This window comes from Corvus kubaryi, unplaced genomic scaffold (assembly GCF_017639235.1).
Source record: "Corvus kubaryi isolate FWS band 111438036 unplaced genomic scaffold, C.kubaryi_AGA036_p1.0 137, whole genome shotgun sequence".
Lineage (NCBI taxonomy): Eukaryota > Metazoa > Chordata > Aves > Passeriformes > Corvidae > Corvus > Corvus kubaryi.
In genome coordinates this window covers 30369343-30385329 of record NW_024580671.1, presented here as the reverse complement: position 1 = coordinate 30385329, position 15987 = coordinate 30369343, and the positions used below count along the sequence as shown (strand labels likewise).

General features: G+C 38.5%; 1 protein-coding gene across 3 annotated transcripts in view; it reads left to right on the top strand.

The window, feature by feature from the left end:
• Nucleotides 1-685: 685 nt before the first annotated feature.
• KMT2E (lysine methyltransferase 2E (inactive)) overlaps nucleotides 686-15987 on the top strand; it is a 57185-nt gene continuing 41883 nt past the window's right edge. For 2 of the 3 annotated variants that reach the window (XM_042018383.1, XM_042018381.1), the window contains exon 1: nucleotides 686-1000. The gene's annotated coding sequence lies outside the window, so the exon portion shown is untranslated. Of the gene's footprint in view, nucleotides 1001-9603; nucleotides 9661-15987 lie in introns of all 3 variants that reach the window. The other variant, XM_042018382.1, reaches the window with a different exon arrangement.

The following is a 15987-nucleotide window of genomic DNA, read 5'->3' as shown; positions in this document are numbered from 1 at the left end:
CCTCGAGTGTCAGAGTTTCAGTCAAAACCTCCTGAGCAGGTCTGCAAATACTCCCGCTCCTTTCTCGGTCCCCTCTTCCCCGCCCCTCAGTTCTTCTGCGTGTGTGAGATCCGGCGGGTCTGCCCGGCTTTTCGCGCAGTTTGGGCCGAAAATGTGCTGTTTGAGATTCACAAAAAACACATATGCCGAGAGCATCGATGGTCGTGAGGAAGAAGCCGGAGGTTGGGGGTGTGATAGCGGCCGAGGAGGGAGTTTTTGCGCTTATTCCTCCGAGGATGCAGCTGTGACTCAGACACCCTTGCTCCCACCCGCGCTCGGGCCCACAACAGGCCAGGACGGAGCCCCCGCCCCTCCCGCGCGGGCTACGCCGCCGGGGCTGCGGATCGCCCCCGGCGCCAGCCCCCGCTGCAGCCGCCCCTCCTCCGCTGCCCTACTTCCCGCCTCACGGCCCCCCTGCCCAGCCCCTGCCGCAGTCTGGTGCCGCGGCCGCGCCCAGACCCCCGAGCCATTCAGCGTGTTGCAAAATGGACTCTAAGGGCTCGGCGGGCGCGGGCTGCGCTCCCGGCCCGTAAGCAAAATGGCGGCTGTTTGGCTTCGCCTTGGTAACCCTGCCCCTGTCAGGCGGGGCGGGTGAGCCCCGTGCAGGGGGAGGGAGGGGAGAGCGGACGCCATTTTCCCAGAGAGAGGCAGTGACATAGAAGGGAGCGTAGGAGGCTGGAGGGAGGGAGGCACGGGAGCAGCGGCGGCAGCAGCGGGGTTTGTACACAGGTCCCAGGGCAAAGGCGCTTTTGAGCTGGTCCCTGTAGGGTTCTGCACACTGAGCTAGGTTTGGGGGGAGGGGGGGTCTCCTCTTGCCCTTTTCTTTCTTTTGCTGGAGCCTACTGAGGGCTGAGTCCTGCCTAGGGTAGGGATATCCGCAGTGGGCTGTTGCATTGTTTTGGTTGGGATAGAGAAGGGGCTCAGCTGAGGGGTCCTGTTGCCTGGCCTGTGACCATTACAGGTGAGTCTTTGGTTATTCTGTTGTGGGTGCTTTGGGGGAGGGGGGGGTGGAAAAAGGGAATGAAATGCGACGGGAACGTCTCATTAGCTTCGGTGCGAGTATAACTCCTTCCCACCCTGAAATGTGTTTAATTTCTGTTTAAGTTGCCTTGAATTTGCTTATCCTTTTGTGGGGTTTGGTTAAAAATGGCAGGCTGTCGCTATATCTTATGAATATGGCGGGTTACTGTAACTGGAGGAGCTGAGGAGAATTTTTTGGCAGTTACGCCAGATTTATGCATTATGCTTGGAAAATGAGCCAAAAGGAGCTATTATGTGACAACATAGGCTTTCTTGGGCTGACGGTTTTCAGAACGGGTTTGTGCGTTATTGGGACTGCGTATTGAGTTTTACGAAGCTTGGGGAAGCCTATTCTTTTCCTCCATCCTGTATATTTTTGCTTTGTGGTACTAAAATGGCTCGTTATAGGCCTAATCTCTTTGCCTTCCACACCCCCGCCTCCCCGCCTGCCTCCCTGTTAATATCTCCGCTTCGTGGTGTAACCTGGACAAACGGAGAGCTGTCCCCAGGAGTTTCTGTGCCAATTTAAAAGGGGATCATTCTCCCCACCCCCTTTCTCGAGGTTGTAAGTAGTTACAGTGGTGCACCCCTTTCTTGCTTTAGTTTCTGCAGCCAGTGTTCGTGTTCCTTGGGTGGCATATTTCAGTCTTTTTCCTGAAGCAGTAAGTGTTGGTGGGTTAGACCGTATTGCTGCAGACATAGGGGAGGAGAAACAAACGGTTCACTGTGTCCTACTAAATAGGGTAGAGAAACATAATATAGTCTGATTATAAAGGTCCTGTATTCCCCCATACTCGTCTATTAGGGAATGTGCGGTGTCTGAAAGCCCTGAGGTCCCTAAAATGGTACCTACTACGTGTCGTCAAAAGCAGAAGTTCAGTGCTGCATCTAGATTTAGGAATGTTTTAGTCCATTTATTTACAGTACCTTAAAGGAATAATAACGAAGCGTTTCTGTTACTCAGGGTTCAGATCAGAGAAAAGCAGGAGATATCCATGGCAGTACTTACAATGCATGATTAATTGATTATCATCACTATACTTTTAAAGTTACTTTTAAAAAAATATGGAGCAAATTTATTAATTTCCCTCTTTTGTCCTTTAGAGATTCTAAAAATGGCGGCCTCAGGCTGATGTTGTGGTAATCTAATCAGCTCGGGTCCTCCACACCCCATGCAGTGCGTTTGTCTGCAGCATATTAGTGTCTTACTATGTTTAAATGAAAAGGCTGTTCCCTTCAAATAACGTACAAAACACCTCTTGACTTTACTGTGATTTAAAAATGCTGTGTTCCAGCTGATTAATTTTATTGGTTATGTGTGTGAAAGGCAAGTGAACGAGACCACTCTTGTCGGGGAGAAGGGGGGTGGAAAGAGGCAACAGACTCAAGCAGCTCCTTCGAGGGGTGTGTATATGGTGCTGTAAGGTAATATGTATGTCAGTTTAGTAAATTGGAAAAGCTGCTGCGTTTGCGATCAGTACTGTCCTGTGTCTGTCTTACTAACGATATAAAATCGGTAATATTTATCAACACGAGCAGCAGATTAAGATCACTGAGGCAGTCAGCTAAATTCTTCCTGGAAACACATTTGTGAACCTCATGTTCATCTTCCAGGAAATACCTTCACTGGACATCAGTGTAGTAATTCCATCTATTTGTAGTTGGAGAATACGAAATGAATTTAAGGGAATAATGCATGCAAGATTATAACCTGTTACTTTATTTAAAGACGTGAAATTTCTTGCTGCCATGTAATCTTGGCATTACAATTTTTTTTCAATTTATTTTGTGTATTGCTGTATAAATTGTATGTGTGGTAATACATGCACTAATACTGAGGGAAGGAGCAGTTCGTAACCCCTAATTTTTTTTCCTAAATGAAATATGAACCTTTTAGTATCACCACTATAAATACGGTTGAGTGGGGGGAAGGGAGGTCACAAGGATTCATTATTTGGTAGTTGGTGTAGCGTACTCTGATGCATACTATAGAGGCTGCAAACTGTATGTTTTAAGCCAAAATAACAAAAAATAATTTTTCACTTTTTTTTTTAGTGCCTGTCTTTAATCTCATCCTTTAAATTAATGAGATATTAATTCCTCTTCCAGTATAGCTTTAGAACCTTCTGGATTTAAGCAATCAGAAGTGATATTGAAGGTATTGAAGTGGCAAAGCTATCTTCAATCTCTGATGAATTTTAATTTGGATACCATCTAGAAACACTGATGTGGGATTTAAGGTATACCTAAAGTTAAACAGTAAGACAGTTAGACTTTTAGGGTGTTGTTAATGCATACCTTTAGTGTGTTTTGAGGCCAGAGGCTGAGTGATTTCGTTAATTCTCCAGTAATGCATGCTCCCATCATCTTTATATAAATGTGATTTTTTTTTTTTTTTTTTCCTAAACCATGCCTTATTCTCTTTATTTAAAAGTACATGAAAAAAAACTCTAAAGAGTATATGGGCCTTTATGGAAACCTTTTTCCGTTTTTTCTTTCCTTCAGTTGAAAGCTCCTATTCTTGATTTTTTTCTGACATTGTGACTTAGGGGGCTATACAGTCTGCAACTCTTCATGGCCTCTGTCATGTTCTCAAGCAGACATCTGATTCACAATTAGAGGAAAATAACTTTGTACACTTCACAAAAAGTGTTTGGGGGAGGGTAATGAAATAACCCAAAAAATACAAATTTTCAAATTTTATAGCTTGTTTTCTCCACTAAGAACCTCTTGGGAATTTAGAGAGATCTTCCAGAGTTTTCCTGTATGAGTTTTAATGAGTCAGTTTGCCTTCGTGACTCTTGTTTCTCCATTTGTAAAAACAGATCTGTGATTTTTTTTAAGGAGATGAGTCTACGAAACAAATTCTACTCTTATTTTTTAATTCCACTGATGTTTTTATTTATATATTCATAAAGAATGAAATATCTCTCCCCCCCCCCCCAACCTAATACAAACCTCTTGAAAGGGGGAAGGTTTGAAATCTAAATTTCTTTTTTTTTTTTTTTTAAGATACGTCTCTGTTCCACAAATATTGTGTTACAAATGCAGTAGTATGGATTGAAGTTATGAAACCATATATGTATCTTGAAGCTTTTCGTGTCTGAAGGAAAAATTTGCTTAACTGTCACTTAGCCTTTTGGGTGAGTGTTTTTGCTGTCTGGGAAATTCCAGAGGGGAAATAATACTGACTCTAGACTAAATCTAGGGAAAGTTTCTCTTGGGACTAAGTAACCTCTTCAGGTTATTTTGAGGTAATGCAGCTCCTGATTTCTCTTGCACAGTTTCAGCACACACAACTATTAAAGTTCTGTTGGAAAGCAGCAGAAATACAGAAATCAGTGTCACACTGAAGGCCGTGGTGTTTCTCCAGTTCTGATCTTGGTTTGACTAAGGACAGTCTTAATTTTGCATGCATGCTAATACTAATTTTAGTAAGGACTATTTGTGGGACTGAGTTAAGGAGTGGTGTATGTAATTGTGGAATCGTGGTATTGTTCTGACGAGACCAATGTAAATGAAAGTTTAATTAAAGTATTTTGCTGTCGTCATGCGACATTCTAACAAAATTTAGTAGGAGGGGTATAGATGGGTGAAGATATAAAATAGAACCCAATTCAGACTTCTGCAGAGATCCTAAAGAAGTGCATCTATGTTATTTGCCTCATGACTTCCATACAAATGAGTATTTGTGAATCTCTCAAAAGCAAATTTTGTTGGACAGTGTTTTTTCAACAGGTACACTGTTCAAGTGTTTCCACTGTGCAAATAATAGTTTTGATTTATTGCTGAGAGTGACACTTAAGGCATCTCTGGGGGAAAAAAAGGTTCCAGCAAATGTGGAACGTGGATTAGGAAAAAAACCCTCAATTCCATCCTTCCAAATTCTGGATTATTTAAAATATTAATTATAGTGGACTTTTGAATTGTGCAAGATGGATATTTCTGTCTAGTTCAGTGTTCACATTTTCTTAGTAACCAAAGGATTGTACCCACAAAACCTGATTTCTTTGAGGATCCAAAATTCTGCTCATGACCTTCATATTACAGAAAAAACCTGCTGTAGTTGTGTTCAAAGAAAAACTGCTGTTACCTTTAAGGCATAACAAACAAGTACTTAAAAGAAACCTTTCCAAGGTTTCATATACTTGCTAGGAGAAAATGACATTATTTTTATTTCCTCTTGCAAATCTTAATGTGTTAATGAAACAGGCAAGATTTTAAGCTGTGTTGGTTGTTAGAAAATTTTAGTAATTAAGGTTATCTGTAAACCTTTGAAGATAGTTCTGTTCCACAGAGTATTTTTTTAACATGCCTGACCCTGTATATTATTTTTCAGAATTAAAATATGGGTAAGAACTATGGTAAGTCAGTGTCCATTCAAGTTATGTATTTCAAAAGTGCATGTGAGGAATATGTTATAGTAACACACAGATTGCACCCTGTGCAAGTAGAGTGTGTTTGTTACTTTTGCATATTGTATTACAAGAGTGCTATCTCTTGTTTCATGTGATAGTTCATGCATTGCTTAGGTGGAGATCCAGTGTTGTAAAACCTAACTGAGACTTGGAAGGGACCAGCAATTTTGCAAATCAGGCACTTGCCAAAATAGTATTGTTCCTAGTTTTACAGTTTAGTTTTAAGTTAGCACTTGGATAGTGTGGATATAAAAATTTCATACTGCAGGCTCAGGTTAAGGAAAGCTTTTTTATTTTTATTTTCATTTGTAGTTGCGTTTTGTGTATTTGATACCGTTGTAATCTAGGTAATCATTCACTTTTATATCTTCATCGCAAAAAAAAATTGCCATCAAGTTCAAAGACAAGATGATAAGACTAAATTTTCACTACATTATTGTAATCTATATTGCAATTTAAGAAGGAAGACATATAATCTGTTGCTGGCCCCCTTATCACAGAATGGTGTGAGTTGGAAAGGACCTTGAAAATCACCTTGTTCCAATGCCCTTGCCATGGGCAGGGACACCTTCCACTAGACTGGGGTGTTCAAAGCCTCATCCAGTCTGGCCTTGAACTTCCAGGAATGGGACATGCACTGCTTCCCTGGGCAACCTGTTCCTAGTGCTTCAGCACTCTCACAGTAAAGAATTTCTTCCTACCGTCTAATCTAAATCTCTCATCTTTTGGTTTAAAACTTTTCCCCCTTGTCCTATCACTATCTACTCACGTAAAATGTCACTCTCCCTCTTTTTTTATAAGCCCCATCTCGGTAGTGAAAGGCTTCATTGAGGTGTTCGGAGCCTTCTTGTCTCCAGGCTGAATAACACCTGTTCTCTCAGCCTGTCTTTGTAGGAGAGGTGCTCAGCCCTCTGGATTATCTTTGTGACCTCCTCTGGATCTGCTCTAACAAGTCAACTTCTTTCTTGTGTTGCGGACCCCAGAGCTTTATGAACTGCAGGTGGGATTTCTTGAGAGTGGAGTAGAGGGGCAGAATCTTGACCTTCTGCCCATGCTGCTTTTGATGCAGCCGAGGGCATGGTTGGCTTTCTGGGCTGTGAGCACATGCTGCCGAACTGTGTTGTGCTGCTTGTGAACCAGCACCTGCAAGCCTCTGTGCTCCTCAGGGCTGTTCTCCACCCATTCTCTGCCCAGCTTGTACTTGTGCTTCAGATTGCCCTGACACAGGTGCAGCACCTTGCACTTGGCTGTGTTGAATTTCAAGAGGTTCACACAGACCCACCTCTCAAGCATGTCAGGGTCCCTCTGGATGATATGCCTTCCCTCCAGAGTGTTGCCACACCACAGAGCTTCATGTTGTTGACAAACTTTCTGAGACTGTTTAATCCATGTCACCAACAAAGATTTTAAACAGCTGTGGTCCCACTACCAGTTCATGAGGAATGACGCTCATCACTTGTCTCCACTTTAACATCAAGCTTGACATCTTGCAACTTGTGCGAATGCAACCATGCAGCCAGTTCCATATCCACCAAATGGTCCATCCATCACATTCATGTGTCTCCATTTTAGCGTTAAGGATGTTGTGCAGAACCGTTATTTATCAGTCATAGAAACTGATGAAACTAACAGCCTGTATTTGCCACTTGAGAATTTAAAATTGTATACAGGATGGTAGATTTGGGTCTTTTACCCTGAAGAGTTCTGAATACTTAAATTTGTTTGGTGTTCATTACTCCTTAACTTTTCTAAATTGATAGGGCTAAAGATACTTTTTAACAGTTGGTGATGCTCTTAGGTTGCCTTGAGTAGACAGAGGCACCTGACTTCTAATTAGAATGGTTATAACGGGGCTGGGTTGAAAACTGTATCACAAGACAGATGATATTCCAAGTCTAGACGGTTAATCCTGTTTTAACTATTGATTTAAAGAAACGTTTCCAATAAGGAGTGGTTTTAGTCAGTTCTGGTTAAACTGAAGACTTGAGAATTGCAGCAGTTTATATATGGCTTTTGAGGAAGGTACAGAGTGATTACATGTCTCCTTTGGTTTCCAAACCTATCATTCTAGAACTGTGGAAGAAACATGAATAGTTTATATATAATTCGTAAACAATACAGTAGTTATTTTACTGGTGATAAGGGTAAGGTTCCTCCCTCAAATGCCTTACCAAGTAATTCAGCTGATTTTTTTTAATTTCTTTTGCTTAGAATAGGAACGTTTGATGTGAATCTTTAATACCTTTAATATTATGCAGGATTTTTATGCATGACTGTGTTGTGGGGTTCTTCTAAATGTTTGTTCTCTGTCTTACTTTCCAGTCATATCTTTTGTGCTGAAAGACAAATGAAAGCCAAACACTGCATCTTTTTGTCCCCTTCTGTGTGGCAGTAGTAGTGAAAATTAAAAGCCATGTGTTGAGCTTCCATTGCTGGGCAGAATTTCTTTGTGCTTGAAGATTAGGTATTTTCTATCTCTGTTACTACAGTCAAAAATACATACTGAAACCTCCTTTGAAAGCACAAAGCTATAGAGTTAAAATGCATGGAATCTAAATTTCCTAACCCAGATAATACAGTTTTGCAAGATAATTGCAATTGAAAATAAATTGGGGTTTGTTTTCTTGAAAGTAGGAAAGATCTTTTGATCTTAACACTTCAGGTTTTTTTGTGTGTGTCCTTGAACATGATATAGTCCCTCCATCTGTTCCCTCATTTTTTCTTGCCAGTACCCTCCCCAAGTTTTTGTAAAGAACATTTTTGTTACCAAGAATATTTTTGTTACCAAAAAATATAGTCTAGGTTGAACTGTAATTAAAATTACACAAAGGAGTTCTTCTAACTGCCAGAAAGAATTAAAAGTTTGTGTTTGAAAGACTGTGACTTTCTGACTTGCTTCTGTTTAGATTCCTAGGCCTAAGTGTAGCAGTTGGGCGAATGCTTACAAATTGCTTCCATGGGTAGAAGTAGAAGCACTGTTGATCTAGTTAGGTAAATCAAATGCCACAGATTAAAAAGAGGAGCTAGTTTTTGGAATCTACATAAGTGAAAACTTATCAAAACAAAAATATGTTTAGCTGAAGTGTCAGACTTGAAATAAGTCAAAAGAATTTACTTCTTCTGTAGTAGGTAGCTAATAATTACAGTAGACTCCCAAGTCTTACTAAGCAGCATAGAAAAAAAATAATTAGTCTATTTGATTTCATGAAGCCAGCAAAATGTTTATAGTGTTGAAGGCAACACCAGTATCTATTTTTAGCCACATATTTTTCCATCCCAAAATCTGTACTTGTTGGGAGGAATACTGGTGACTGAATTGCCATTACTGTTATATTTAATAAAAAATAAATAAACTTAGCCCATACAGTTATAGACATGAATTAGAATTCTTACAGAATGTGGACTGTATCTACTTGCAGAAAGCCTTTATATTTTAGGATGTTTGTCAAGAGTAACAACGTAAGGTAACAGATGTAATGTTTTCTTGGTGAGCAATTGCTAAGTCACAGGCATTTTGTCTAAGTTTAATCAACTGCTTTTTATCATTTTGTGCTAGATGGAGAAATAAGCATTTGCAGTAAAATAGCTGACACAAAAAATGACATAAAGCCAAGATACTTTTACTGGGAAATCACTTTATTAGTGTTCTTAGCTTTTGAATTTTTCATTAAAGGCATTTTACATTCTGTGATACACCATAGCAGGCTAATGTTAGGTAGCTAATATATATACTTCTTCAAGCAATAAGTGATATTGCTATGAAAAAATAATTTTTCTCTTAACTTCTCTTCATGTGCTGTACTTGTTTTGTAGTTTACAGTTCTTTGACTCTCCAGCTCAAATAATTTATGGTTTTTGAATGGCTAGGCCTTTTTTTGTGTGACTTACTTTCAGTTGTATAGCAGGTGTTTAGTAAACTTAGAGATATCAAGCAATTTGCAGTTAATTTTCAATTTTGGTTGAGTTCTGCAAATAGAAAACAAAATCTGTAAGCATGGTGTTTGTTTGAGTATCTCTGCTTACTGTGTCTTTGATAGATTTCTGTTCAATAAACTAATTCTTACTCTTTCTGTGACTGCTGTTACCTTTATTTCCCTTCTACCACTCATTCTTTTTCTCTTCCTAGTCCCATATTTTGTCTAACTTCCACTGAGAGAAGAAAAGGAGTGAAGAGAGTGAGGAGGTAAGGGCAAGTCTTCATGTTTTAAGGGACTGATGTAAATATTTGAGTAAGAGACAGTGCTTTCACTCATGGGAATAAGCAAGAGCAGCACTGTTGGACCAGATAGTAAAGGAAAATGGCTTATGTCCAGTGGAAAGCAGCTTTGCTGTATAGCAGAGACTTGGGTAAACTGGCAGACTTACTCTTGGTTTATACTTAAAAGTGTGGCTTGCTCTGTGCAGACTAGAGTCTTTGTAGTGCATGTTATGACCTGTGTACTGATGGAAACCTTGTTACATGATGGAAACTCAATTTTTTTATGCATAAATCTTGGATACCATGAAGGAGACGGGGTTTTCATTTCTTTCTTTGAGATACTAAACTCTGACCAATTCATAAAGTTTGGCTGCCATTCCAAATGTGACTGTGCTCTTTGTTGAAGGTAAAATCCTGTGTTTGTCTCAGGATGTTCATAAGCCGAAAGAAACAGTTTGCCCACAGAAGTTGTGGATGCCCCGTTGCTGGAAGTGTTGAAGGCCAGGTTGGATGGGGACCCTAAACAGCTTGGTAGCAGAAGGTGTCCCTACCCGTGGCAGGCTTGTTGGAACTGGGTGATCTTTCGGGTCCCTTCCAACCCAAGCCATTTTGTGATTCTGTGCTAGTAAATCGTGCTTATTTGCACTACTTTAAAAGCGAAGTTGGAGGAGGAGTCTTACTTTGTCAGTTGTAATAGCAGTATTTCTGTTGGTCTAATCATCAGGTAGGTCTGTGTCAGTACAACCAATAATGTCATAAAACAGAAATTTGACAGGGCTAGGAGCTTAGTACCCTTGAGCTCTCTGAAGCTTACTGAAAATTCAAAAGGTGATGGGGGCAGCTATGAGCAGTATCCTGCAAGAAACAGGGAGAGAAAGCATAATAATTTTAGCCATTATCTGTCATGCTTAACTTCAAACCAGCCATAGCAGGTACTTTTTTGGGTTTTTGTCTGACAGGGCACATGAGGAGGAGGTTAGAGGGACATAAGTACTGACAAGGTATAGGTGACAGTGGACAGCATAGGAGGTTTTTGAGGGGCTTGTGAGTGAGGCTGGAAGAGTTAATACTGTGGTGGGGAGGAAGATACTGCTGAGAGGGATATAGAGAACATTAAGTCAGTGGGAATGTTTGAGCACACACTACAAATACCAGATTCCTTTTAGAACATGTTGTTTCTTCTATATGATGTGCAGGAGTTGGTCATTAATAGGTCTTAATTTGTGTATTTGAGTGTGCCTACTATGTCATATTTTTCCTACTCCCCTTTCTTACTTGTCTCAGCACAAATTAGAAGTAAGCTGCTAATTTATCTGTTACATTACCATGGAAAGCAGCAAACAGTAGCAAAGGTCTTAAATTGGACTCACAGTTGTTCCTAAGCCTGCACAGTTCTTACTGCACCTGCAGTGGTGTAACATCTGGAAGTTGGATATCCATCCTGATCTCTTAGGAAAATCTATACAGTTATGGAGCATGTTAGGGGAAACAGAGAAAACTTCCTTGTACGTAAGATTAGTCATTTATTCATGTATTCTGCTTCTAGGTCTGATTAAAGATGTGTTACCTTCTGAGAAACACACAGCAATGAATAAATATTGATTACTTTATACATTTATTTATGGTATGTGTATATATGCTGCATATTTTTTCCACATTTGTGTGTTGATACATGCATATATGTATATACATGTGCATAGTGTAGTTTACTATTTGAAGGATATCTAGAGTATACCATTAAAATGCCAGTTGCTCTTGCAAATTTTAAAAATAACCTAATTCTTGTTAGACTTGTATGCTCAGAGCACTAGTAGAAAGCAGTTTAGAAAAGCGTGATTTTATTTAGTAAAATCCTCTTTAAATCTCCTCTCTTCTCCCTTCCCCCATTAAAAAAAAGTTAAAAAAAAAAACAAACAGAAAAACCCAAGAAAAAAACGGAGCCCAACACACACATACCTTCCAAACCAAAAGCAAACAAATTCCAAAGAGGAGAAAAACCTGTAGGTAGGAAAGCCAAGTAGTAACGCTTAGTTTGTTGGTTTTGTGACAGTTCAGGACATGAGTTTTCACACTGTATTTGTGGACTCTGCCAGACTATTGGTAGTTGCATTTTTAATTAGATTTGTCCTGTATAGATCATGCTAGGGCATAGGTGTATCAGCTTTCCTTAGCTCCATTATTGTGGATTTCTTGGGATCAAGGGTGGTTCCCATGACCATGGGTTAAAATTATTGGCCTGTAAATCTGAAGGAAAGTATGACAAGAATTGCTTTTGCTCATGATTGCAAAACGTGTGCACACATATGATGTAATTGGAGGGAGGAGGAGAATGTTTAGATTGCATTCTCAATAAATCCAGCTTATGCGTAGAAGATGCATGGTGAGGTAATAACATACAATAAAACAGAATACTACCTTTTGGTCGTCTATTACCTGACATGACTTTGTATAAACAAGTAACAATAAGATATGCAGGAGTCAGCAGAGGTCTGAAAGCAGTAATACAGTCTTGGAAATCTTTACATCTTGACTGAAGGACCTTATTGGTATCAGAAACAGTAATTAGTTTTGTAGTGATTCTTTGTAATTTTGGAGCCAACGTGGACTCACAGTAGCATGGATTTTCAGCTGGGAGCAAATGGAAGTTAGAGTTTTGGTTTGGGCTTAGTGGTGTAGAACACTTTTACAATCAAATTGACTTGAAGTTACAACCAGGTTAGCATTGTGAGCTGGTTAAACTGAAAGGTTTTGCTTGGCTCAAGACTGTCACGCAGGTAGTTTGTGTTTTAACACTGATTTTTTTTTTTTTTTATCTGTTAGTCTCATAACTCTTCTACCCTTTCTCTTTTCCCTTGGTCAGTGCTTGAGTGGAAAATTGCCTGTTTCAGCAATTTCATTTGTTGCTTAAAGTTAATTCCCTTAAGATTTGTACACATCTCATGAAAATGAGCCTTTTTATATACTTTATAACTAATGTGTGTTTTCTGATACTTAGTGCTGCTCCAGGAAATGGTTACTAATTTCTTGCCTGGATTTAAAGGTGTGAGGCAAGGGGTTTACCAGTACTCTTAGTTTAGCAAAGGAGAGCCTCTTCTGTACTTGTGTTCAGGGGAAATAAGCTCTACTTGAACATGAGGTGAACTGTCCATTGTGGGATAAGTTGGGAAACAGTGTAGTTTTTTAGGTGTTCGGGCCTGACAATTAATTACTCTTGGCCATTTCAGTTACTCAATTTACTACATATGGGAAAATTACCGCTTTTACCTTTTATGTATTTTGTAGTACATATTTCAAGTTACATAATTCTGCTTTTAAGTAAAGGTAGTTGTCATATGTAGATAGATTAGAAGGTTTTGATTAATTTTTCTTCAACTCTAGTTCTGTGGATTTTGTATATGGACCTTGTGAAAATACAGAGTAGATAGAGAGATGGTAATTTGGTTAGTATATTAATATTTCTGTAGTGACATTAGTTAAGGACTTTAAGGTGAAGTTGTATGCGTCAGTATAAAATCTAAATAATTATTTATCTTCAACTAGCACTGTTTTCTCTAATGAAATACTTAGCCTAATTATAGGCTAATTAGAATTAAGTTTTCCTCCTTAAACCTCTGTGTTTAGGGAGATCCTGGTAATTCTCTTTGCAGAGGCATTCTGTAATGAAATCTCCCAAATCTTGAAACTATCTAATAACTACTTAATAGTTATTAGATATCTAATATTCTAATATCTAATAACTATTTTTTTAATCTTGTAATTGTTGATGGGTGATTACTGATAACTGCAATTGGCAGAAAAAATACTGAAGAACTTACATGTATATTGAAGTCATAAAAACAGTAACAATAAGACTTAGTATTTTTGTAATGCCTAGTGATGTGAGAAACTTGAACTGATTTAGCAATCAACTTAATTTAGTGTAGTCTTCAGTGTGTGGGAAATTATTATATTTGAGGTAGGATATAATTTAATTGTGAGCTTAATTCATTATTTCACTGATGTCCTTTTTTTAATTAGAAAACAAATGTTAAGTCTCAAGTTGCTTTGTTCTTAACTTCTATAGTAAATGTATTTTTTGTAACTTCTGTATGCTTTTTGGTTTTTGTATTTGTCACATGACAATAGAATCTGAAAATTGATTCATGGAAAGGGAAAAACAAGGAACAGTAACCCTGTGTAAAAAACTGTCAGAGATGTGAAGAAGAATAGTAAAAACAGCTTTCATGAATTTTTTTTTCCCCTCTGGTTTTTGTAGTATTAGACGTAAATATGGTTAAAAACAACACCAACAAACAAAAAACCCACACCATATTGTAATAAATAACATTAAGTATTATAAGTAATAATACTATCTTGATATATTAAAGTCTCTTTAGGATTTTTTAATATTTAAGACAAATAAGTTGTTACTGGTGTTGCCACCATCTCTTATAATTGATTTTTATGGAAAGTTTTGTATCTCTGCATCTAGATGAGAGCTTTAGTATTCTTAGACATACAACATAGGGTTTAGCAGGTTTAAAACTACTAATGTAATTTCAGGAGATCACCCACTTAACTTCTGATTCAGGAGCTGAGCTGTCTCTGTTTGGGGCTTTTGCCTCCTTTGTGTACCAGTGGAAAAGTTAAATTTTTTCTTCTGATGTGACACAAGTGATCTTAGCGGTATGTGACAGAAAGGAAATGTGGTCTTTGTTAGACCACAGAATAATGTTGTGTAAGTGGAATACCTCAGGGATACTATGTAAGGGTTTTTTTGTTCTTTAATGCATAAATTATGTTCTCTGTACAAAGTCATAGAGATTAATATTTTGGAATGTATTATGCTCTTATACTGCTGTTGTTAGAATACAATTAATTTTTTAAAAAAGGGTTCTGGTGTCATAAAGTGGATCGTGAGAAGTATGGTGAGGCTTCAAATATTTTAGACTTGATGTGGCTGTTGAGTCAAAAAGCTCCTCTGTATTCTGTAGAGACGCGAAGTGCCATTAAAAGTATAAACCAGTATGAACGAGCAGTGAAGTGTGATGGGTGTGAAGAGGTTGATCTTGGACAAGATAAATGTTTTAACCAGATAGAACAGAAATTTGTTTGGGTATAAGATGGACGTTTTGTTATTAGGGCAAGAGAAACTTTCTTACTGCAACTAAATAAAAGCAAAATTTATTTTAATAGGGGATGGGTTTTTTTCATGTAATAAAGGTGTAGGGTGATTATGAGAAAATTTGTGAATCTAAGACATTGCCAAAATTCTTTCAGAGCTTAGAGTGTACTATCACTAATAGAGTGGACTATAACAAAATTGGAGGGCGTCTACTGTTATTAATTAAGGTACAGTAGATGAGCCATTTTGTCCAGTAAAGAGCTGATCAATGAACTTTGGACTAGCAGTTTGTATATAGTGGCTTTTAACTCTGTGACCCTGAAATTAACTGGACAAACCAGTGTGGTCTTCCTATCTTTAAAATTCATGTACTGCTTGAAGAAAGACTTTCTTAAACAGGAAGTTGTGGAAATGAGTGTACCTATGAAAACTGTTTCTTAAAGGCCACAGATGACAGATTGTCAGAGTTCTGAAAGAATAATTACTTGAAATAGATGGATGCTTGCAGAAACTGGAAAGTACCAAATCATGACAGCAGAGAGTATTCTGCTTCAAAGGATAAGCAATCTCTTCTTAGATAAAATTCCCCAGTGGTTGTGTTATTTCCTTTCTGAACTTATAAAAGTACTGGGAATATAAGTATGTCATGACAACGCTTCTGTTTCTGTTGGTGAGCCTACTTTCTGTTGGCAGAAAATAATTATTTCCCATCATCCCAAATTTGACATCACTGTAGTAATCATTATTGGATGGCCTATATATAAGGTCACAGTTTTGTTTAATAAGTGGGTGTAGTGTTACTAATTTATCCTGCATCTCCCCCCACTCCCATTATGGGCATTTGTTGAGCATGGCTACTCATAAATAATGAGCAGTATTTGTTTGAATTAACTTGGCTGTGTAAGTATTGCAAGCCAGTGACTGCCTCCATTCTTCCATACTTAACTGTAGGTAGAGGAAAAGCGTTAGAGGGTTTTGTGTGTGTGATGAAAAAGGTGGTAAAAAACAGTGAGTTACTATTGCAGTCATGTTCCACTTCCGTTTAGGTGCCACAACATCTATTTACTGCTCTTCAGGCAAAAAAAATATTTGATTCCTCAAGTTTCTGATTTTATTCGGTGTAGATCAGGGTATTAGAATTTCTGACTGAATTCTGACAGAGCTGTATTTGAGTAGCTTGCCATAGGATAGGAGGTTTGTTTTGGCTG